Below are 26,793 nucleotides of genomic sequence, written 5' to 3' on the forward strand. Positions count from 1 at the left end.
TGGATTTGGACATCCTTAGATATGGACGTCTTTGACTTTCGGCGATTTTCGAAACCAAAGATGTTTATGTCAAAAATGTCGAAATGCAAGCCATTTGGACGTGGGAGGAGCCAGCATTTCTAGTGCACTGGTCCCCCTGACATGCCAGGACACCAACCAGGCACCCTAGGGGGCAATGCAGTGGATTTCATAAAATGCTCCCAGGTACATAGCTCCCTTACCTTGTGTGCTGAGCCCCCCAACCCCCCCCCCCCAAAAAAAATCCAATACTCCCAACTGTACACCACTACCATAGCCCTTACGGGTGAAGGGGGCACCTATATGTGGGTACAGAGGGTTTGTGGTGGGTTTTGGAGGACTCGCTGTTTCCTCCACAAATGTAACAGGTAGGGGGTATGGGCCTGGGTCTGCCTGTCTGAAGTGCACTGCCCCCACTAAAACTGCTCCAGGGACCTGCATGCACTGTCATGGACCTAAGTATGACATCTGAGGCTGGCATGGAGGCTGGCACATAATATTATTAATGATGTTTTTTGAAGGTGGGAGGGGGTTAGTGACCACTGGGGGAGTAACAGGAGGTCATCCCCGATTCCCTCCTGTGGTCATCTGGTCATTTCGGGCACCTTTTTGTGCCTTATTCGTAAGAAAAACACATCCGGGTGAAAACTACGTCCAAGTGTTAGTCATGGACGTCTCTGCTTTTTTTTATTATGGCTCAAAGACGTCCAAGTCTTAGGCACGCCCAAGTTCCGCCTTCACCACGCCTCCGATATGCCGCCTTGAGATTTGGACGTCCTTACAATTGACTTCAGTTGGAGACGTCCAAAATCAGGTTTTGATTTTACCGATTTGGACGTCTCTGAGAGATGGGCGTCCAAGTACCAATTTATGTCGGAAGATGGACGTCCATCTCTTTCGAAAATGAGCCTGCTAGTTACCAATAATTAGGGTTAGCAGTAAAATAACATGTTTTAGTGGTGCCTCACATTTATAACTATAGGGGCCTTTTACTAAGCTGCAGTAAAAATTGGCCTTAGTGCACCCTTGCATGGGTCTTTCACTCACACTAAGAGGTCCTTTTACTAAGCCGCATTAGAAAGTGGCCAGCATTGCAATTAGCGTGTGGGTTTGTTGCATGTTCTGGTCACTTTTTAGTGCAGCAGTAAAATGACTACATTCAGTTTTGTTTTGCCTATGCTCAGTTACGGCATTACATGACCAGTTTGTGCAAGACACTTTGTCAGAGGCTTATATGATAGAAGAACAAGTCAGGGGTGAGCTGACAGTGATCTGGGTCCCTGAGAAGAAGGGGTCATTGGGCCACCACCTGGGCCCCTACCTTTTTTTTCCATGAACCTCCCCCCCCCCCCCCCCCTGCACACTATAGCCCCCTGGGCCTACTTTGAAGAGCATAGTGGTATAGTGGCCTTTTTGTGAGGCAGGAAACTACTCCACTCTTTCCTGCCCCCCACCACTGCTGCACTACCTGGCTCGGCAGCCATTTTGAAGATGCAGCAGTGCCGGTCAGAGCAGTGAAGTAGGCAGGAAAGAATGGGGTTCTTTCCTGCCCCTGAAGAGGCCACTAAACCACCATGGGCCTTCAAAGTAGTCCCAGGGAGGGCCCACTGAGGCGCGGGGGGGCTTTAGTGTGTAGAGGGGAAGGGAGGCACTAGGCCCCTCAGACCATCTGGGCCCTCGGGCACTGCCCAATTCCCCGTATGGTCAGTCCACCCCTGGCACAAGTTACGGTTCTGTTGTCTTTTCACCATAAATACCTTGAAGGAACAGCAGAGGAAGTGGACTATCACAAACTGTCAACAACATGTTCATTGGATCTTAATAGTGTTCTTTCCTGAAATCTTCTGAGGACCTTTGTGCAGGTTATCCGTAAGAGTTCTCGGAGTGCCCTTCATTGGGAGCTTCAATATAAATTTGCACTGTAACTGTGTTTCTCCTGAAAGGGCTCATCTTGTGAGGTTTGCCAGCAGTAACTGTTGCCCCAAGTGTTCCACAGTGGAGTCATCCCTGAGATATATGTTTTGGGCATGTCCAGTTATTGCCTCTTTGTGGAAACAAGTGCTTGCAAGGATTGCAGCCTTCTGATCTTGTAAAATACACTTGGACCAGACAGTTTTATTTGGGGACTAATAAATTGAATCACCATTGCTCCAGGATATGTGGGGCTTTCTATGTAGGTCTGTGTTGCTGGCCAAAAAAAAAAAAAATTGCAGGAGTGGTAGTCACCCCAGCCTCCTAATATCCAGATCTGCCACTCTCAAATGTTGCTTCAGATGCGTATGGAGTATTTAGAAGTACAGAACATTAGCTCACCTGCTGGACTTTGCTTCCAGCAAGTTTGGGAGATCTTCTGGTCTACTCTTATTCCAAAGACCCAAAGTAGGCTATTAAATCTCTAAATGGATCTTGGGATGATGACAGGGAATGGTTTGTATTCTTGGGGTGGAGAGGGAGCAGGGAGGATGGCATTATTAGTTTTAAAGTAGAGTGGTAATTTGATATTCTTGTGTTGAGTCTCAAGCAATTTGCTGAGTTGGTATTACCTATGTAATTTTCTCAGTGTTGTTGTTTCTGGATTGTTCCACTCTAATAAAGATATTTAAACATAAAATAGCCACACGCTAATTTCCCCATTAGCGCGTGGTCATTACCACCAGGAGCCCTTACCACCACCTATTTAGCAGATGGTAAGGGCTCCTGTGCTACTTGGTATGTGGGCACATGGTAATGTGCCTATGCTACCAAATTAGCACAAGGCACCAACATTCCCTGCCCCCCATGCTAGAAAATAATTTCTATTTTCTATTATGAAGATCGGCGCATTTTGACCACAGCAATACCACGGGACAACACAGCGGGCCCTGAGGTGGTGCTGTTGTGGTGCTCCTAACATGGCTATAAAAATCCCCATTTTCCCTATCTTTCCTGTTGTTCATTGCAGTTCCATTCCTCCCTTCCAGCCTGTTCCCTTCACGTCTTCTGCTTTTCTGTTTCCATCTCAACTATTCTTTAGCATTGTAAGCTGCTCAAATATTAATTTGATATGCAGTATAACAAATACTAAATGAACTTGGAAACACTTATTTCATTAATGGCTGTGCACTAATATTACCAATCTAACACCAAAAAAATATTTGCTTTATCACAGTTTAGTGAACATTGTACTATGACTTCAATTTGTATTTTAAATAAATGAAACCTCAAACACTCTATGGTTAGCAACTCAGCATGGGTGTAGTTTGGGAAGGGTGAGGTTGCATTGCTCTCCCCCAAATGGCTTGCCTCCTCATTTTCTTGCGGCATCTCCCTCTCTTCCACTCCTCTGTGGGTCCAGATTGCTCTCCCTCTTCTCTCTCTCCCCCCACACAGGGTCCGGATCATGCTCCCTCCTCTCCCCCCCCCCCCCCCCCCAGCACTGCTATCCTCCAAACTTGATAGCTGATGGCGATGTATGTACTGCTTTCAGCCTGCCTTCTCTGTACAGCAGTCCGCCTATGCAGGAACAGGAAGTGGCTGTACAGAGAAGGCTCCCAGGGCAGGCCAAAGGCAGAGCTTACATCGCTGATGCTGCCAGCACCCTGCAAGTTTGGAGGACTGCAGTGCATGGTGGAGGGTGTAGAGAGGAAGGAGAGCAATACCAGCGGTCCCCGTGGGGGTGGAAATGGGTTTAAAAAGATGTTGAAAGACAGGCAATAGGACACGGGGTAAGAGATATAAGAATGGCTTTGGAGGGTAGATAAGGGCTAAAAGGGTGAGTACAGATGATGAGAATGGTGGACTAAGAAAGTGGATGAAAGATGGGGGGATGGGTTTAAAAGATCGGGGTGCAGGAGAGGGAATGAGAGGGAAATAGTAAAAGCTAGTAGATAGATGAGAAATGAAACAGAGACTAAAAGGACAGCATATTGAGAGTCAGATTGTGCCTTAGATCTTTGTATATAGAGAGATTGCCAATAGGAGACTGTTTCATGACTTGTCTGGGAATATGTTTGGCATGACAAATTCCTAGACCCCTGATGCAGTCCGGTAGGGCCGGAACACAAGTCGTGATGGGTCCCCTTTATTATTATTGAAGACTGTTGTTAATAAAGATCTTTCCTGGACACCATCTGCAAGAGGTTCTTCCTTTTTTCCCTCTACTGTTTGATGCCCTGCATTGTGAATATCCATTTTTTTTCTATTTTTCTATTTATTTATTTATTTATTTATACCACAGTTTATATAACACTCTATCTTATTTTCTAGGCAGTTCACAGTATATCACATCCATAAATAAAATCTCCAACAACATACTGACATATCATTATTTTGCAAAATGCAGGAGAAAATACATTTCTGTTTCTCTTTTACCAGTATTTGCACTGCTTATAAAGTCTGGCTTTCTTGAGGGTCTCCATTTCAGTTTTTATCTGCATGTTTTTTGTGGTTCCCTGTTTTGTATCACATGATAGTCTGTCCATGTTCTGCATGTGCAACTGAGGTGCAAGATTCTGCTAGCATGTAGTATGTACATACATACATACATACATACATACATACATTTAGATACTTATATCCTGCAAAGTCCCGTAAGAGCTCCATGTGACTTACAGATAACAATAACCTAAGCATCCCCAGGGAACTAACAAGGTTAAAATTGCAGAGGAAAAGTAAAGAAACAAAATTACATCAATTATTAAATAACTGAAAAAGATAAGTTTTAAGAGTCTTCTTAAATAAAGTAATCTGGGTTATCTATCTAACATTTAGTGGAAAAGTATTCCACCATTTGGCAGATTGGAAAGAAAACAAACCATTAAAAACAGTCTTGTAAATTTTACGTTTAGAGTTAAGATGCTGTAGTAATAATGGAAGCCTATTACACAGAGCTCCGTTTCTTTGAAATAGACTAAAAAGATCAGTTAAATAGCATGGTGCTAAGTCATGTAGAACAAGAAACGTCAATGCTTGTGTAAGAATGTATAGCAGTCCAGCTTGTTTCAGTTTCCCAGTAGCAAAGTATATTGGTACTCTAAGGCCCAGTGTAATATTTATAGCACTGTCTTTCATGGGTTTTAGGGCTGTTATGATATGTTATGTCTTCTGTATAGGTGTTGAGTGTCTTTTTGTAGGGTTTTGTGTTATTTCATAAAGTGTCTGGCACTATTTGAAAGCAGGCTTTGGGTTTGGTGGCCCTAGTTGTCACCTAAAATAAAAATGCTCAACACCAGTGGTCTTCACATCTTGCACGTGGAGTCATGATGCGAACGAAAACCCGTCTGTTTTAAACAACTGTACAAAAATACACACATATACACAAATATATACACATTTATAAAATTGCACATGTGTAAAAATATTCATGATGACAAGAGTATGCATTCTTTGGTGTAATCATGTTCTTGGCAAATTGTGGGTAGAGCGCAGGTATGTCATAATTTATGTGTATACTTTATAGAATATATATGTTCATTTGTAAACTTATACCTGCTCATGAGCAGATGTAAATGTCTATAGCTTCATTATAACCATGATTTCTGTAACTTTCGTAGAGCAACTTTTTAAAGAAACGTGAAGCAGAAATTTAGAAAGGATATACAAATCAGAATTGAGATGTCCAGGTAGGGTTATGTGCAGATGGAGCATCTATTTTGGAACCATAAACATCTAAGATGTCAATAGTGTTGACACGGCAATATATGTTTTGCAATTCCAACATACATGTGTTTGCGCTGGAATGTAGACATTTATGTCAGCCATTTTAGAAATTTACATGTGTATTTTTTCTGAAGCTGTCACAGAGTCCAATATCAGGGGGAACAAAAAGCCCAGGGGGAATAAGGGAGCGACCACTCTTACTCCCTCCAGTGGGTTTCAAAAACAAGTTCCAGTGCTTATTAATTAAACTACTCCAACTAGCCGAAGAATGAGAAATAATTATTGTTCTTTACTCAAGAAGGCTAGTAAACCCAAGGCTAATTTCTGATTTCACCAGTTTGGAACTTCAGACATTTCTAACCTCATGTCTGATCCACGATTCTCATATTTCTCTCAACAAAGCCTAAAACATACCTAATAAAGAACCATCCATTTCCTTTCAGGTAGTAAACCTACAATTTGGGTTTTATAACTCACCAAACAGTCCTCAAAGTCTAACAAAGAAGCAAACAGTGTTAAGTAGCAATTACTGAGAGAAACACTGTTTGTGCATTTCAACAAATAGTTGAAAAAACCTTGCAGACTGGCACATGTTTTTTGTGTCTGAAATAAATACTGCTTATCTAGGTGTCCCACCTTTGCAAGAATTTGTGACATATTTCATTTAATATGCTGGTTAAGAAGAGAGCATGACTCAGCTAGTAGAGGCACCTGTTCATGTGAACCAGATGAGGAGAACAGCAGTATCCTGACTGAATCAGATCGGGCAACCCCGGACAAAGCATGGATTTACCATATACTTCCAAGAAGTAATATTCTTTTATCGTACCTTGCTACCGGAGCATTGAAATCTGTATATTTTTCCTTTACCGGGATTTACAAGAAACATGTTTTACTAAATTGCTGGCTTCTTAGAGGTTGCTACTACTTTGTTCTGGCATTGATTTACTAAAGCTTTTTTCTAGTTTTGTGTCTGTGGGAAAAGATCACAGTGAGTCAGGCAGTCAAGTCCTTTGTATTATTGAATTTCAATTCATTTTGTTTCATTTGTTTCTTTTCTTGCTATTGATGCCACTGTACAAGTCCATTCCATTCCCAGCTTTTATATCCCTCAAATGTCCAACAGGAATCGTAGCAGGTTACAATAAGAATTCAATTACAGTTTAAAATTTCATAGATCAAAATATTTATTAAATAAAAAATGTTTTCAAGGCTATTCTAAACTAGAAATAATCTTGAATACCTCAGAGTTGAATTGCGATCGAGTTCAATAGCTTAACTGCAAAACAACTAAGGGGCCCTTTTACTAATCCATGTAGGCGCGTACATGAGTTCTACACACATCAGTTTTGAACTACCACCCAGCTACCGCGTGGCCCAGGAGGTAATTTCATGTTTTACGTGTGTCCACTAGGTGCGCCAGAAAATTTCCAGTGCAAGGCACTAATCGGGCGGTAATCGGCATTGTACGCGCATAGACCATTACCGCCCAGTTAACATGTGAGACCTTACTGCTAGGTCAATGGGTGACAGTAAGGTCTCAGGCCCAAAATTGACATGCGCTAATATTTATTTTGCCACACATCCATTTTCGGCCCAAAAGGCCTTTTTTGCAGGTGCGCTGAAAAATGGACCTGCATGCGTCCAATACACACAACTACACCACCTCATGCCATTTTTTTGTGCACCTTAGTAAAAGGACCCCTAAAAGAGCTGTCCCTTAGGGGTTCTTTCCAACCGTCATCTATGAGAGAGAGATTGGCACCCACTGTGTGTACCGGGGACATTGTGTAATTGCTGCCCATGTTCAATTAGAAGAATCAGCATAGACATGAATGATACAGTCCCAGATGAAATTATCTCTGTTATAAATTATGCAAAAACTTTATACATCAGATCTGCTGTTTTTATTATTATGGTGTTGCATTAGCATCCATCTGAAATGTTTTTCTTTTACTAAAATGAGATGAATAGACATTGTTTTTGCTTCTTTAACTACAGTATTCTATTTGTTGGGCTTATGATTGTTTTCATTCTGATGAAAAATAGTGTATCGGTGTTCCCAATTAAACTGTAGCCTGTGATGGAGCCAGTCTTGAAGTGTGAGTTGGAGTAAAATTTCTTACCTTTCAATTTATCCATTTACATTTCCAGGACAGATGCCTTAGGGTTTTATTTAATAGAGTTTTTCAAGAAACAGCTACCAGTAACTGAATTATAGTTCTGCTGATCTAAACAGAAATACACTGCCCCTATATTTAATTTCCAACTAGTAAATCCTTCTAAGTACAATGTTTGAAAAAAAAAATAGTCTCCAAATTAACTTATTGTGGATGAGCTGTTGCTTATCTTTTGCTGTATTTTTATATCAACAGTATTTAGGATGAAGTTAGTATTAAGCAGTACTCTTTGTTAGGGGCTGCTTGGTGGCATGTGAAGGTGTATTTTCAAAGAGTAAATCTAAGTGCTTTGAAAATGAGCCTCTAAGTGGCGGCACCTTTTCCATTGCCTGTGTAACCCTGGTCCCACTGGAAATAGTTCAGGATGCTGGCTATCCTCTTTTTGGTAGGATTCACAAAAACAACACAAGTCAAATAGGTTAACTTAGGATGTAGACCAGGGTCAGGCTTAATCCTGGTAGGCTAGCGAATTTCACCACTACCACTCAGTCTCTCACAGGTTCCGTTCTAAGAATTCCACTCACACATAGGATTTTATTAAATAAGGCTTCAACTTATGGAAAAAAAACTTGCAAACAGTCTTTATCAGGACAAACAAACTGTATCTTGCAAACACTAACAGTTCAGTAATTTCATTGGAACAACTTTGTCAATCCCCACTCATAGTGGGTTCAGTTCCTTCCTACTTGGCTGAACAATGTGGGAGCTGACCTGCCTGTTGTGATTCCAAAGCCCGCTGGGCCCTTCCCTAACAGTTAGACTTGCTCACAGACCAGATCTTCTTCATCAGTCCACTCCATGAGATGCATTTCTCCTCATCCACCTCTTTCTTTGGCAGTAGATTCCCCTGTCCGAGTCTCTGAGTTTTCAATCCCTCCTCCCCCAGAGAGACAAATCTTCACTTCTGATCAATTTCGCCATTGGGCAGAAATGCTTCCACTGTGCTCCCAGAGCTCTCCATTTCTTTTGCAAAGATAGGATACCCCCTCAGTTTCTTGGGTATCAATGGGAGTTTGGGATGCCAAAGACCCTCCATGTAGGTATTTAAATGTCTCTATCATAGCTCCCTTCTCCTACCTTTCTTCCAAAGTATTCATATTGAGATCTTTAAGTCTGTTCCCATACACTTTCTGATGAAGACCACTGACCATATTAGTGGCTGCCCTCTGGACTGGTTCCATCCTGTTTATATCTTTTTAAAGGTACAATCTCCAGAATTGTGCACAATGTTCTAAATGAGGTCTCACCAGAGTCTTCTACAGGGGCATCATCTCCTCCTTTTTCCTACATGCCATTCCTCTCCCTATGCACCCAAGCATCCTTCTAGCTTTTGCCGTTGCCTTTTCTACCTTAAGATCATCACATACGATCACAACAAAGTCCCACTCCTCTTTTGTACACAAAAGTTCTTCACCTCCTAAACAGTACACTTCCCTCAGGTTTTTGCAGCCCAAATGCATGATCTTGCATTTTTTAGTTTTAATTCTAAGCTGCCAAATTCCAGACCATTCCTCTGGTTTTGCACTTACCCCTTAATTCTATTTACTTGCGTGCCTAAATTTCCAACTAGTGCACAAATTTGGTGTGCAAGTTGTAGAATAAAGTCAGTTGCATGCATAACTTAACCCACTAATTGGCTGTTAATTGAAATTAAAAGTCAATTATTAGCTATAATTAACCTTAATTGATGTTAATTGGCACCAATTAACATTTATAAGCATAACTGTCCTTTGTCAATATTGTATAAGTTGTTTAATTCTAGAACATGCAACTTCAAGAATGGAGTAGACCTGGGAGGTGTATAGGCGGTTCAGGGGTGTGTCAGACAGTTACATGTGCAGGTTCTAGAATACCTAGTTGCATGTTTTAGAATTTGCATATGAAAGTGATAGCCAATTAGCACTCTACACTTCCTACGGGCTAACTGGCTAGTGCACAGTTAATGCAGGAGCCCAAAGTGCCTCTAGTAAGTGTTCCTACATTCACTGCAGCCAGGTATTGCATGCTAATTAGCACTTTGACACAAGAGTAGAATTAGAAATTGCTGGTTCTGTCCCCACTGGTGGCTAGTAAAATTTGCAGCTACTGTGTCGTACGTTCCTGCATTAAACTGTAGTAACTACAAATTTTATCGTGGTTTAGTAAAAGGGTGCCTAAGCACATAAATGTCATCCCTGCTTATGCCCCACCCATGTCCCTCCCCAATGAACATCCCCTAACAATTACACACTAAGGGCCTGCACTGCTATGGATTTACAGCCTGCTTCACTGACACAGACTTCTCAATAATCACTGTGGATTCTTTTGGATTCGTATTACGTAAATGAGACTTTTATTAGAGGTGCTAAAACCTACAATGATTAAGATATATACAATGATTAAGCTATATACACACAATGATTAGCTATATAACTAAAAAGAAACAATACCTATCTATAGACAATCATTACATCACTGGTCTCTACATCTAAGCAATGCTAAGAGTTCCTAGACCAGGAAAAGAAGCAATAATACACTATAAACAATCATCACTGGTCCTTACATCAGCCAGGCTCTTATCATCAGCTGGGGGGGCCCTGTTCACAGTGAAAACCAGGAGTTTCTTTGACCAGGAAACATGGTTCTCTGCGCAGTTTGTATGGTACTCACAGATGAGCTCCCAATTTCACTGAAAGAAACTCCCCTTTTTATTAGGCTTAGAACCCATGTTCAGAGCTAAGGAAAATTACAGGATGCTTCTCTGTTTAGGTAAACAAGCCATACTGTGGGAATGTGGTCACATGTTTCCTAGTCTAGGTGGCCAGTCTGAACTTGAAAACAGGCCCCATCTTTCCCTTCCCATAACAAATTAATTAGAGCTGTGTCTTATCTTCTACACTCCAACTTATTTTCACACAATCAAAGTCAAACAATCATTTCCAAACAGAACCACTTCTAATCAAAAATACAGACCCCGAGTGCACTGGTCAGTCAAGGCAGACTTGATAAACAATCTTTAAAATTCACTTCCACTACAGGGCCCCTTTTACTAAGCCATGTAAGCGTCTACACATGGCCAAAATGCACAAAAATTGACTTACCACCCAACTACCGCGTGGCTCTTGCGGTAATTTCAATTTTGGTGTGCCTCCGATACGTGCATCTGAAAAATATTCTTTATTTTCTGGCACGCGTAGCAGACACGCGCCAAGTGGCATCAGACATGCGTGGGTCCTTACCACCCAAATTCTTTACCGCTAGGTCTATGGTTGGCGGTAAATGGATGCATGGCAATTTTGATTTTGCCGCACGTACATTTTCGGGGGAAAAAAGAGGCCTTTTTTATAGGTGTGCTGAAAAATGGATTGATGCACGCTCAAAACCCGTGCCCACACTACCACAAGCCACTTTTCAGCACACCTTTGTAAAAGAACCCCTAAGTCATTTTAACACATAATAATAGAATGATGATTAGGCACATTTCTGCCATTTAAGTGCATAAGTACACACTTATGCACATAAATGGTAGTGTCTGGAACAATCTTCCTGAATCCCTACGCCAAGCCCCCTCCCTACCCATCTTCAAATCCTTGCTTAAAGCTCACCTCTTCAATGCTGCATTCGGAACCTAACCTTTCGAACATATAGGTTGCCCCAATCTGTCTGACCTATCAGATTAACTGTACATTTGTCTTTTAGATTGTAAGCTCTTCGAGCAGGGACTGTCTTTCCATGTTAAATTGTACAGCGCTGCGTAACCCTAGTAGCGCTTTAGAAATGTTAAGTAGTAGTAGTAGTCTTATAAATTTAAGCATACAAGTGATACTTAAATTTATATGTTATAAAATGCACTACTCAGCCCGATAGTCAGTGCTATTTAAGCAGCCAGGAATAGCTCTGGTTGGTTAAATAGCCTTAAGCTGGCTAAGTGCTCATATTCACTGCAAGATAGCCGGCTATCTGGGCTGAATATTGGCACAGCGGCAAGCCAGTTAACGGCCAGATAGACCCACATAAATAGCAGGTCTATCTTTGGCTGCTATAACTTAGCTGATCAGCTGATGAATCAGTGGCGTAGCTACGGGTGGGCTGGATGGGCCCAGACCCACCTAGTTTTGCCTAAGGCCCACACAGAAGCAGAGTCCCAACACCTCCATGTCTTCCAATCCTCACCCTCTCCCACCCCCACTGCAGTGCTTGCATTTAATGCTGTTGGCGCTGCTCCTGCACCTCACAGTCTCCCACCCCCATGGCAGCATTTACACTTTGCTATCGGTGCTGCCTGAAAGCAACTCACAGATGCGGCTCTGACGTCCTCCTGCTCCAGGGCCTTCCCCATGCCACGATGATGCAGCTTCCTGTTTACGCAGGGCAGGACACGGCAGAGGGAAAGCCTTGGAGCAGGACGTCGACGCTGCATCTGTGAGTTGTTGTCAGGCAGCACCGATAGTAAAGTGTAAGTGCTGCCATGGGGGTGGGAGACTGTGAGGTGCAGGAGCAGCACCAACAGCATTAAATGCAAGCACTGCAGCGGGGGTGGGAGAGGGTAAGGAAGACAGTGGGGTGCTGCCCTGCAAGGGGGAGTGGGCTGAAGGGAAGGGAGAGGTGCTGGACTTGTTGGGGGGTAAGGAAGATGTGGAGGTACTGGTTCTGGGAGGAAGAGAAAGGTGCGGGACTTGCAAGGGGCAGGGGGTTGGTGGGAAGGGAAGGGAGAGAGGTACTGGACTTGCAGGGGGAGGTTGGAGGGAAGGGGAGAGGTGCTGGATTTGCAGGGGGAGTTGGAGGGAAGGGGGAGGTGCTGGATATGCAGGGGGAATTGGAGGGAAAGGGGAGATGTGCTGGATATGCAGAGGGTTGAAGTAAAGGGGAGAGGTACTGGAAATATACTACTACTACTACTACTTAACATTTCTAGAGCGCTACTAGGGTTATGCAGCGCTGTACAAATTAATAACTAAGGATGGTCCCTGCTCAGAAGAGCTTACAATCTAAAGGACGAAATGTCAAGTTGGGTAGTCTAGATTTCCTGAGTAGAGGTGTTGTGATTAGGTGCCGAAAGCAACATTGAAGAGGTGGGTTTTGAGCAATGATTTGAAGATGGGTAGGGAGGGGGCCTGGCGTATGGGCTCAGGGAGTTTGTTCCAAGCATGGGGTGAGGTGAGGCAGAAAGGGCGGAGCCTAGAGTTGGCGGTGGTGGAGAAGGGTACTGAAAGGAGGGATTTGTCTTGAGAGCGGAGGTTACGGGTAGGGACGTAAGGGGAGATGAGGGTAGAGAGGTAAGGAGGGGCTGCAGATCGAGTGCATTTGTAGGTTAGTAGGAGAAGCTTGAACTGTATGCGGTATCTGATTGGAAGCCAGACAATATAGGGGGGCTGGATGAAAGGGAGAGAGGTGCTGAACATGTAGTGGGGGCTGGATGAAAGGGAGAGAGGTGCCAGACATGTAGGGGGAGCTGGAGGAGAGGTGCTGGATATTCAGGGGATGGCTGAAGGGAAAAGAGAGAGATGTGGACCTGCAAGGAGGGCTGGAGCAAAGGGAGAAAGGTACTGGACCTATGGGAGGGGTTAGAGGGAAACGAGGGAGTTGCTGGACAAGGGGATACAGGAAGAGTGGGTCAAATGCTGAACCCACAGTAGGAGAAAGAGCCAGATGCATAAGGGGAAGGAAAGAGAGAGGAAGAGAAGCTGGTTGTGGTGGGATCAGAGAGGAGAGAGACACATTGATGTAGAGGAGGGAGAAACGGGACATAGGGAGGTGTACAGATACAGAAGGGAGATGATGGGCTTTAGGTGGGAGCATGGGGACAGGAACATAAATGTGAGATGCTGTATGGGGATGGCATATGGGCACAGAGGGGCAATGCCTGACAAGGGGGGGAAGGGGGATATGGAATAGAGATACAATGCTGGACACTGGAGAGGGGGTATATGAACACAGGGAGGGGTGTAGATACAAGACAAGGGGGAGAATAGGAACACAGAAGGGGTATGCTGGGCATGGGGTGTATAGGTGCACAGAGGAATGATGATGAATGAGGGGATATGAACACAGGAGAGATACTAGACAAGGAAATATAGGAAAACAGAAATGGGAGATGGATGATGGACATTGAGAAAGAAGAAATGTCAAATAGACGGGAGACCCTGGCAAGTGAGTTAAGAGAAGACAGAGGGAAGCAGAAACCAGAGACTGGAACCAATATAATTTGAAAAATAAAATGGCCAGACAACAAAAAGGTACAAAAGATTATTTTGTTTTCAATGTTGTGAATATATGTTGGATTTGGAATGTACATCTTGCCAGAGTTGATGTTAAACATGGCTGGGCTCCAGGACAGTAATCTAGGAAAGGACCCCAAAGTCTATTACCAGGCTGCACCTTCAGCTTCCAGCAGGCAGGCTTTCTCTGGCCAGGGAAACAAGCACAATTGCCCTAGTTGCAACCCCTAACACCATCCCTGGCATGTGCCATCTTTATATTTTGCACAGGAGGAAATGCCTTTCTTTCTTGTTTCTCTGGTGTTGTACTACATGCAAGGTCTGGTTTCTTGGGGTTTCTGTTTAATTTATATTTCTAGAGTTTGTGGTCACTTATTCTGTATTTGTGTTCTCTGTGTGGGACTGAGGTATTTTGTTAGCATAAAGTTTCTATGCAGCATTCTGTAGTAATTAGGCTTGTTCAGCTTTCCTGATATTTGTATTTTAGGGCCCCACTATAATATTTAAGGCACTTCCTTTTCGTAGGTAGGATCCTTGTTTATGGAAGTTAGTGTTGGCATGGTAGATTTTCTCTAGGTTCTGAGTGACTTTTGTTTTATAATTTATAATATGTCTGTTATTGAGATTACACTATAAACCAAAATTTCTTTGTTTGATGAGTTTTATGGGGAAATGTCCTTGCTGTTCTCTGTATCCATTGTTGGTGGAGAGCCAGGAGGTTCTCTGGATGCAGAATGTATATGAATTCAATACCATATGTGTGTTGGAGGACCATGGCTCAATGGGGTTGAATAGTGCAGTCTATTGTACTTCCCTTAGCTCTCAATTGGCCTGCAGCCACTGAAGCCCGCACTGCAACCCTCATTGAAGTTATGGGGAATGGGGTAGGGACAGAGCATGGGTGCATCAGGTTGCTGTTTTTTCTTTTTCAAAAAAGTTGGCAACTCTAGTGCCCACCCATCCAACCTGTTGGCCCGCCCAAATATTGCCTTCTGCCTACGCCACTGCGATGAATATCAGCTTAACTGGCTATGTTCAAATCAGCCTAGAAAAAATGGAAATTCAATGTCGGCCACCGGATAGCTCAGCATTGAATTTCCAGGTTTGCCACCGACCGTGGATGTTAGCCAGGTTGCCTCCCAAGGTCTGAATATTGGCCCCTCTGTGTCTTTATAAAAATATACTAGAGAAAGTAGCAGAAATCTTTCCTTGAAATTATTTTATTCATTTGTTTATTTAAAACATTTATATATTACCAATCACTGATTGTTCTAAGTGGTTAACAACTTAACAGGTGAGGAAATATGTATTGTCATATTCATGCAAAAAATGCCTTTATAAAATTACCCCCCAAATGGCAGAACACTCTAAGCAAGAGTGTATTTGTTAAACGGTTTTAAATAACTAATGTACTTAAACAAAATAGATATTTGGATAAAGATGTTGAAAGGTCATTTCAGAGGACTTCAGCAACTGCCTCTGCTGAACGATTAATTTCACTGACACTAACGGAGTATTATGGGAAATAACACAGTTTAACCTCGGGCAAGATGGTGTGAGGCAGAAGACAATTCCAGGATACATTTTTCTCTTTAAATTTTTCATGAAGTGCTGCCTGCTCAGCTCTGAAAAGGTTTTGAATCAAATAAGATTCAGCCCAGCCATCAGAAAAGCATTTGATTCACCACTATGTTGTCCCTCACCCTGTTAAAATACAGCATGGCAATACTGAATACTTTTGAAGGATATCAGTTGTAAAATTATCTTTTTCCACCAAAGTAGCATTGTATGAAACACTTAATTATTCATTACTAATGCTTGTCATGGTGAAATATAGAGCCAACTAATTTGAAAATGCTAGGCCTACTTCTTTTCTTTGAAGGTTAATAGCTGAGCCCTTGTGTCATTAGCTTTCCTAAATGTAGCATACTTCATATATGAAAGCTATCTCTCTTTTTGAGTAAAACCCATAATATACTGCAAATTGGTCGTTAAGCTTTGTGTCTTAGAATCAATGTGGTGTGGAAATGGGATAACTACACTGACAAATCAATGAATAGATGTGGCAGTGTGGATAAATGCCTTTTAGAACTATATTAACACTTGGTTAAACTGGATATTTTCTGCAGGGGTTTGTGTTTAAATGGATGCACTTAGCTTCAAATGGGATAAGGGCACTTTGAGACATGAAGAAATGGTTTAGTTTGCTTGTGAAAGAGCTATTCATTTATCCAAAATTACCAACATGAAACATTAATGATACATTAGTTTAAGAGATGGAACCACTGTGGCTACATTTCTGCTTTAAAGGTTAGTAGGCCCAAGAGTTAGAACTTTGGTTATAGCACAGCGTGAGCATTTAATGAGGCATTTGTTCATTAAACCTACTAATTGGAGAAATATTCTAGTAATAAACTTAACTCATTAAAGGAAGAAAAGTGTGCATCATTATAAAGGTCTACTTGGACATACTGCACAAAGCACAGTTCTATATTCTTAGGATTCAGATACAAGTTTCCAGAAACAGGCTTTTGTTTCTGATTAACTTTTAAAGATCTCTCAAAAGGTAACACTGTTAATAGAGCGGGTAGAAGAAACATAGGGGGAAAGACATTACATTGAGCCCTCACTTAGCTACTTCACCTTAACACTGCAACAATAGTGTTCATCACTGCAGAAGGGAAATTGTTAGGTACATTTTTTTTAAACCCTCTAGAAATTGAAAACCACTCCACGAGTGAAAACCAATGTAGGTGGAAAGAGTGGAACACACAAACCACTGATGGAACCAAGGAAGACATTATTTGTCAGTGGCACAGTGCCAAACAAAAAGACCCAACATAGCTGGGTTTTGGCACACTCTGTGCCTGCATCAGGGATCACAACAAATCTCACAGAGATGCTGAGCTACTTGCGAGGGAGAACAATGACTCAATTTTCAGTCCAGAAATGGATGTGATCTCCTTGGTATAAAGCAGTCATCTCAATCCAACAATGTTCGCAATAAATGCTAGGCAAAAGAACATATATGGTTCCAACAAGAAAAGCTTTTCTTGTTGGAACCATGGACAGTTCTTTTTTTTTATTTTTTTTTTTTTCAAAATATCAGACGGATATCTTTTATTTTTTTTATCTTTTATTTTTTACGATTAATAAATTTTATTAGATTTTAAGGGTAGCAAACATCCAAATTCAATACAAAATAACAATGTTTTATAACTTCCATTCCATAAGAGAAACTATATGATAACAGACATTTAACTGGATAAAAATTGAATAATGTTATAGTAGTTCAAAAGCTTGAATTGAGTGAATACACAAGTATACACATAAATGAGGCTTATATACACTTTAGTGGAAGTTATATGGAAAAAAAAAAGACCATTTATTGCGAACATTTGTCGACTGAAAATTGAGCTGTTGTTCACTCTCGCAAGTAGCTCAGCATCTCAGTGAGATTTATTGTGAACCCGGATACAGGCAGAGCGTGCCGAAACCCAGCTGTGTTGGGTCTTTTTGTTTGGCACTGACGAATAAAGTCTTCCTTGGTTCCATCAGTGGTTTGGGTGCTCTGCTGTTTGCACCTGCAAAGGTAAATTTTTGGTGCCTCACAACTTGTTTCTGTAAGGAGTGGGCTGTGATATGTTCAATAGGTTGGTTTTGCACATACCATGACAGTAATGAACCTTGCCCCTAAGTTGAGGTATGTGGAGTATGATCTCAGTCTCTCAAATTTACTGCTAATGCTCATCGTAGATTTGTATTGTGCCAAAGACAGCTTCCCTCTGGAGTTCATAAGAAATAACATGTATAGGCAACCTATTCAAATATGCTTGGAAATTCTTTTTAATCAAGCCTATGGCTCCAAAAACGATGAAATATATTTCTATATCTTTCTGCCATATTTTTCACTTCATTTCTTGGAACCTTAGGATCAGATTTCTTTTAATGCGATTTACAGAGTAATCACTCGGGACTGACACCTCTATGATCAATGCCGTTCTGGTGTTTTTCTCTTTTACCATTATGCCCTGCTTCTTTGCATCCAGCTTTTTATCAGTTGGTATGGGGATATTCCAGGATATCATAACCTCCTCATTCTCCACAGTTCTCTTATGGTCATTGTCCCAATGCTTTTTCAGTACAGTGATGTATTAATGTTTCCATGGTTTCCAATCAATGAGACATGCCACCTTGTTATGTCTTTCCATATAGAAATTTTCCACTTTCAACACTTCGCAACCAGCTACAAGATGAGTAAACCAATTTCAGCTCTTTTTTACAGAACCTACACATGTTTGTTGTACTAGATTATTCTTGTCATGACTGTGCAGTGGCATAGCAAGGGGGGCAGGGGGCGGTCCGCCCCGGGTGTCAGCTCAAGGGGGGTGCTCCCTGCCAGCTCCCCCCTCCCGGGTGCAGCACGATGACACCCTCCCCCCTCGGCGCATCAACACCCCCAGACCCAGTGCCTACCCTCAGCTCCGTCCAACCAGCTACCGCACCTACCTTTAAAGAAATCTCGGAAGCCGTGGGGAGGCGAGGTGCAGCACCTCACACCTGCATGTAAAAGAAGTGTAGATCATCTCATCGGGCCTTCCCTCACTCTGTCTGTCCCGCCCTCCGCTGACGCAACTTCCTACTTCCGCAAGGGCCCGTATGAGTCCCTTCCTTCTAGCTTTACTTGGCTCTGCTCCTATGTACTCTGTTCTTGCCTAGTCAAGCTCTGCTCCTTGTTCCTGCCTAGTGAAGCTCAGTTCTTGTGTACCCTGTTCTTGCCTGTGTACTTCTGCACTTCTAGTCTGTTCCAGTCCTGCCTAGTTAAACTCAGTTCCTGTGTACCCCGTTCCTGCCTGTGTGTTTCTTGCACTTCTAGACTGTTCCAGTCCTGCCTAGTCAAGCTCAGTTCCTGTGTACCCCATTCCTGCCTGCGTGCTTCTTGCACTTTTAGTCTGTTCCAGTCCTGCCTAGTCAAGCTCAGTTCCTTTGTACCCTGTTCCTGCCTAGTCAAGCTCAATTCCTGTGTACCGCATTCCTGCCTGCGTGCTTCTTGCACTTTTAGTCTGTTCCAGTCCTGCCTAGTCAAGCTCAGTTCCTTTGTACCCCATTCCTGCCTGTGTGGTTCTTGCACTTCTAGACTGTTCCAGTCCTGCCTAGTTAAGCTCAGTTCCTGTGTACCCCATTCCTGCCTGTGTGCTTCCTGCACTTCTAGTCTGTTCCAGTCCTGCCTAGTCAAGCTCAGTTCCTTTGTACCCAGTTCCTACCTTTGTGCTTCTTGCACTTCTAGTCCGTTCCAGTCCTGCCTGTTTAGTCCACTCCTGGTTGGAAGGTTCGCCTGCTGCTGCCATTCGTTGGCAGCAGCCCAAGAGCTCACGTTGTCCCTGAATCCATGACAGTTTGCTCAGGCCCCGAGATTGTGACAGTATTTATTTATTTATTGCATTTGTATCCCACATTATCCCACCTCTTTGCAGGCTCAATGTGGCTTACAATACATCATGGATAGTGGAAATGAGAAAAGGTTAGGCATTTGGAGTTACAGCAGGGTTTGTGTTAGATGATAAAGGAAAGCATAAAAGTAAGAGACAGGAGGCATTGATTTACATTCATGGTATAGGTATGAGTTTCACATGACTTGGTCTTTGTGATAAGTCTTGTCGAAGAGATGAGTCTTTAGTAGTTTCCGGAAGTTGGTTAGTTCATGGACTGCTTTCAGGTTACGTGGTAATGTGTTCTAGAACTGTGCGCTCATATAAGAGAAGGTTGATGCATGCATTAGTTTGTACTTTAGACCTTTGCAGTTGGGGAAATGAAGATTGAGGAATGTGCGAGAAGATTTTTTAGCATTCTTGGATGGTAGGTCTATCAAGTCTGACATGTATGCTGGGGCATTGCCATGGATGATTTTGTGTACTAGGGTACATACTTCGAACGTGATGCGCTCTTTGAGTGGGAGCCAGTGTAACTTCTCTCGTAAGGGTTTTGCACTCTCATATTTTGGTTTGCCAAATACGAGTTTGGCTGCCGTGTTCTGGGCTGTTTGGAGTTTTTTGAGTATTTGCTCCTTGCAGCCAACGTAGAGTGAGTTGCAGTAATCTAGATGACTGAGGACTAAAGATTGAACCAGATTACGGAAGACGGTCCTCGGGACGAGGTAGGAACTCACCACACAGCACCACAACCAAATAGAGAATCCCAGGTGCAGAATAAAGAGGTAATTAGGCACACCTGGAAGCAGCCAGCAGACAGAGACAAAGCAACAGAAAACTGCAAGCAAGGTAAGGAGTAACCAAACTCCACAAAAACACAGCTAATAGACAGAATGAAGGGAAGGCTTTAGCAGAATAGAAATAACGCCAAAGCAGGGTTATAGGGAAAGGTAAGCTTAAGTAGATCAGACTGACATCAGCTCAGCCCCTAACGGGCCAATCAGGAGCAGTCCCAAGTATTCCCCTGTCTGACTAGCAGAATTCTAACAGAATCATAACATTAGCCTTGGAAACCTGGACCTCCAGTGGGGACCACGGAAGCCTTGAGGAGGAGGTGCTGTCACAACTGTGGTCGTGACTCTACTTTCGGACTCATCTTGTCTTCCAGTGGCCAGGTTCAGAGATGCCTCCTTGCATTGTTGCCTCTGCTACCACTTCTGTGTTTCAAGCTTCACTCTGGTGTTCAGTGTGTTTCAAGCCTCTTTCCTGTAGTCATGACATCATCAGTAAAGGCCCTCATAAGGAAGGTGAGGACATTCATTCAGCGCCTTTGCTTAGTCAAAGGTGTCCAGGTTTGTCAGTGTGCTTGTGTAGCACTTCTGTCTTGTTTCCAAGCTAGTGTTCCTGTGTGGCATTTCTGCCTTAATTCTTATCTGTTTGCCTGTGTGCTAGGGTTAGCACCTCTGTCTTGGTTATTGACTGTCTGTGTGCTAGGGTTAGCACTTCTGTCATGGTTATTACCTATTTGATCTGTTGTTTGAATCTGAGTAGCTGTGTGGCACAGCCTTGCTCCTCTGTGTGGCTCCCTTTACCCTAGTGGCCATGGCCCAGCCTAGTGTTCTCCCTAGTGTTGTGGGTGAGGTTTGGATGCTCTCCTTCTGGTAAGCAGCTTTAAATTAGTATTATGTACTATTGAAATTGAGCTAGTATTTTCAAGTTATATAATGGGTATATGGGAGTGTTATGTATATAAGCATTTTATTGTTCCTCCTGAAGAAGATATCGAAATGCAGTTTCACATAAGAAAAGGGGATCCATTTAGCAGTGAATTTGCTGGCTTCATGCACCATGAGACCAAACAACTATAGTGGCTATGAAAATTTGATTTGATTTGATATCGTTGTAGAGATATTTTCCAGTCCAGTATTTTTAAAAAGATCTTCATTATGACACCCTATGATCTACATGAAGTATTTGGGGTTTGAAGTTTCAACTGACTGAAATCTTCAATTGATTATATACATCTTGTGTGTGGACTTTATAGACATGAGGTTTTGCTTCAATTAATTCACAAGCTGTTTTGTCGGCTTGTGATATGTCGACTCTGGACTTGGATCTGACTCTATTGATTAGGTAAGAATGTCCAGTAAGGTGATTGAATGAATTTTATGGGCAATTGGAATGAGTGAAGTAAGACTGATGTTATTTTTATGTATTACATTTGATTAGTGATTGAAATATTTTTATAAAGTAAAGAATTGTGGTTGGAGCATATATAGAGAATATTGTATATGAGTCATCAGCTCCGGTTTATTTTTAAGTATCTCCATTTCCTATGCCACATCCCATCCACAGGAAATTGCATCAGAGAGGCAGGACACAGCAGAGGAAAGACTCTGCTGGAGCAAGAGAGAGGCCACCTTCAGCACTGTGTATGTCGCGAGCCACCTCAGCATGTTGAGGACCATGGGGGGGGGGGGGGGGAAAGCTCTTAACATCCAGACCCAGGTACGGGAGAAGAGGAGGAGAGGAAGGGAGGGTTCAGCTGCAGGCAGCCCCTATCACTGACCAGCTTGCTCAATGATAGCTACACCCCTGAGTGATACATGCATAAGTTTTGACAACTTCATGTGGATGTTACTAAGTCTGTGCCATTCATTTTTTTCAATGGGTATATTTTGTAAAATAGCTGCCCCTGCTGCATATGCCAGCAAATATACATACACTCCTGCAGGTGTTTTCTAACATACCACTGGAACTGAGCACACCCTGATCTGAATGTCTCAATTCCAATCTCTATATTCCATTTAAATGGGGTTGCACATGTCAAAAAATTATTATAAATCATTAAAAAGAGATCCACATCCTCATTATATTTCTTAAAATAAGTCCTTAAGAAAATACAAAAGAAGTACTTGTTGGTTTCATCTCCCTCTCTTTCAGTTTCAGTTTGAACATCACCAATTAATCAGATGTTTTTGATTTACAGTATATATTTGAAACTGTTCTAAGTACATTTTCAAGATACTAATAATGGAGCTCATTTTATTAATAATTTTCTTGTGCATACTTACCTGTATACATGCGTAAAATACCATTTGTAAAATTACCCCACATATACAAGTATGTGCTATGACAATTAGGAACATACTTGTACATGACCTGAGTATAGGCATGATAGGGGAAGGAAGTTGGATGAACAAGGGTGGAGAAATAAAGTTTTCAATTTTATTCAGTGCTTCTACCCGCTCATCAAACAGGTTATCTGCACAGCTTACATGTTACAAATAAGAGGCTGGAGTGAGGTGTCAGATGGGAACAAGCAGACAGAGAGAGGGGAGAGGGGGTCAAACTACAATAAAATAATTGACAGGAAATCAGGGGGGGGATACACATCAGGAGAGACAATGCTCTGGTCAGGTTCACTGATCGGTGTTCCCACAGCAGGAAGAATATTAAGCTCTGACTTAAATTGTTGGAGGAAAGAGCATAGTCTGAGACTATGTGGTAGTCTACTCTTAGCTCTGGACCTTGTACTGAAAAAATAGAGTGTCAAGTGGCAACATGAATAAGTGTCAGGGACTATAAGTAGAATGTGTTGCGATGATCTGGAGGGACAATAAGTGTTCAGATAGCTAGAAAGAAATAGGGGTTCTACAGAATTACAAATCTTGAATTCTAGGAGCAGTATCTTAAAAATTATATAGAGGGGCATAATCGAACGCAAACGCCTTTCTCCATGGGCGTTTATCTCCGAGAACGGGTCCGTGAAGGGGTGGGCCGAACCGTATTTTCTGAGCTCCTAACCCCCCTCCCCCAAAACCCACTACCCACAAATGTACAACACTACCATAGCTCTTAGGGGTGAAGGGGGCACCTACATATGGGCACAGTGGGTTTTGGAGGCCTCCCATTTACCAGCACAAGTGTTACAGGTGGGGGGGATGGGCCTGGGTCCACCTGGCTGAAGTGCGGTACTCACTAAAAGTGCTCCAGGGACCTGCATACACGCAGGCCTCTAGGACTTGTTGCTGCTATATAACATTGGCACACCAGTTGACACCTGAAGACTAATCTCTCCGAAAACCTCCTTTATTGGACGTTAACGCTTACTCACAGTTAACTGCAGATCAGAGGTTGTGCCCCACTGGCAACGAGTCTCCCTGGTACTGAGATTAGCAGTAGGTCAGAGCTGGCAGAATGCTGTACAATGCCCTCTTTCAGCCACATTCAAGGTAAGAACTAAGTTCTCTAACGTGGCTAACACAGGAAAGGGAACTAAAACTGGCTTACAAAAATGGCCACTACCACATGGACTACAACAGGAAACACAACAGGGCACACTCTGACCCAGTAGGCAGGGGGAAAAGCACCATGGGAGAAGAGCCTACCAACTACCAACATCGTAAGACTATAACACAAGCTAATGAAATCACGGAGCCCAATACCCTACACTGCACTGTACTGCACCCGAGAGCCACATCTGACCCAGGGAAAGGCTGTGACAGGATCGAACACATTCTGCTGTCATGGAGGTGGGTACGGCATTTGAGGCTGGCATACAGGCTGGAAAAAAAGTTTTTAAAGTGGGAGTTTTTTTGGTGGGAGGGGGTTAGTGACCACTGGGGGATTCCGGGGAGGTCATCCCCGATTCCCTCCAGTGGTCATCTGGGCAGTTGGGGCACTTGTTTGGGACTTGTTCGTGAGAAAAAAGGGTCCAAAAAAGTGACCCAAAATCGCGGTCAAAACGCCTTTTTTTCGATTATCAGCTAAAGACGCCCATCTCTCCTCAGCTGATAACCACGCCCCAGTCCCGCCTCCACCACGCCTCCGAGACGCCCCCATCAACTTTATTCGTTTCCACGACAGATTGCAGTTAGAAACGCCCAAAATCGGCTTTCGATTATGCCGATTTGGGCGCCTTTGCGAGAAAAACGCCCATCTCCCGATTTGGGTCGAAATATAGGCGTTTTTCTTTTTCGATTATAAGCTGGATAGTGTGACAGTGGTAGCCAGTGTGTGGATTTAAGGAGTGGAGTTGTATATAGGCTGTAAAATACACATCTATGCACGTACTTCGAGTGCATATATTTATGTCAGCTCCTAAACTGGTGCAGATGACAATGGCTGCATTGTAAGCACAATTCCAGCAGCTTCTGAGCTGGAATTTTATAAAGTCACATAGATATATATGTGCCTTTATTAACTATGCTTGTAATGAGCACCTTCTTTGCCTTCTGACCTAGATGGCCTGTTATAAAATTACACTCCATCTGCAATAGAATTTATTTTTGTCATTAGACAGACAACGTATGCAAAACAACATTTATTTTCAGACTCTAAGCTCATTTAATAGTCACTGCCAAGAAAAAAAATACCAAAATGCTTTGATACTGGATTCCAGTACATGTAGATTTAAAATGGATGACCTGCTGTCCAAATTAAGTGAACTTGTTAAACACTCCTGCACACAACATTCATTTTATATGTTAATCTAATATTCTAATGAAAAAAATAATGATTTAAATTAGCCTGATTAGTCTTCTCAGATGCCCTTGTCAAACCCATCCTGTGGACCCAATTTCCTGGTTCAGCGGGGAGTGCCGATGCAAAGCCAGACCTCCACTACTGCCTAACAACAAGCATCAATAAATAGATTCACAGGTGAGTTTTAATCACTCCAATTAAAGTGCCATTTGGAAGCAGCTGGGCAGCATTCTAGTAGACATTATTTGTGCTTTACAGTGGGCAATAAGCTTGAAGGCCCTATAATTTAAAGTGCCAGTACCTGTATTTCTTTTTCATGCAGCTGAGTATAAATTTTAGGTTCTGGAGTACAGTTTCTAAAGCCAGCATATGAGATTTATCCAGTAAGTTTGTTTTTTTGCAACACACGTTAAATACAGAAACAGAAAATAGCAACCTTTGTGGACGATATATTGGTACATCTTACACATCCAAAAGAATCCCTACCAGCCCTTTAGAAATTTTTAATGAATATGGGGATTATGCAGAATTGCAATTGAATTTACACAAATCGGAGGCCTTGCCCTCCTTCAATCAATTAAAGAGGAACTGGGGCCCTGACTTCCTGTTGCAATGGGCGGATCACTCCTTTCGATGCCTGGGAATTCTTCTGCCTATGGATGTTTCCCAGCTTTACCATTTAAATGTTACAACATTAATAGAGGCCACTAAGAAAACTCTGGAGGGCTGGAGGGACTTGCCTCTATCGTTGATGGGAAGAGCGAATTTAGTGAAAATAGTAGTGTTTCCCAGATGGCTCTATGTTTTGCAAACGCTACCTTTGTGGCTACTTCAGAAAGACCTAAAGACCCTCTCCCAAATGTTTTCTCGGGTCTGTTAGGCCCATAGGAAACCAAAAATTTGTTTTTCTTATTTAACAGGGAACTGGAGACAGGGAGGCTTAGGACTACCAAATATGAAGTTATATAATCAGGCCTGACTGTTGAGACACTTGGGAGACAGGTTCCTTCACACCACTTGTCCGCACTCTATGCCTTGTATTACCTTTTTTCATTATTGCAGAGGGAGCTGCAGCGAACGAGCGAAGTTAGCGAACTTTTTGGAGCCAACAGGCGCGCGCCGCGGCACCCCCCCAGCGGCGTGCACCCGGGGGGGTGTCATTTCGCCGGGGGGAGGTGTCATTTCGCAGGGGCGCACTGCACCCGGGGAGGGCGCATCGGCGATCCGCCCCGGGTGCCATCCAGGATAGGAACGCCACTGAATATCTCCCCGCTCCAGCTGTTCTTATATTGTATATATATCGAGATATTTGTCTGTCCCTATAAGCTTTATGACAAAGACCACTGACCATTTTAGTAGCTACCCTCTAGACTGATGCCATCCTGTATATATCTTTTTAAAGGTTCGGTCTCCAAAATTGTACACAGTACTCTAAATGAAGTCTTACCAGACATTTATAAAGAGACACCATCTCCTCCTTTTTCCTGCTAGTCATTCCTTACCCTATGTACCCAAACATATTTATGGCTTTTGCTGTTGCTTTTTCTACCTGTTTGGCCACCTTAAGATCCTCAGATATGATCATGCCCAAGTCATGCTGTTCTTCGGTGCACAATACTTGTTCACCCCCTATACTGTACCTCTCCCTTGGATGTTTGCAGCCAAAATGCATGGCCCTACATTTATTTAGCAAGAGATAGATAGATAATAGATATTTTATTGAGTAAAAGATACAAGATATAGAACCGGAATCCCAAATCATCTTACATCACCATAACTAAATAACAACAAAAGGGGAAGGTGAGGGAGTTATCTTATACATTTTTTTACCATTAAATCTAGCTG

Source organism: Microcaecilia unicolor, chromosome 3, assembly GCF_901765095.1.
Source record: "Microcaecilia unicolor chromosome 3, aMicUni1.1, whole genome shotgun sequence".
NCBI classification, from domain to species: domain Eukaryota; kingdom Metazoa; phylum Chordata; class Amphibia; order Gymnophiona; family Siphonopidae; genus Microcaecilia; species Microcaecilia unicolor.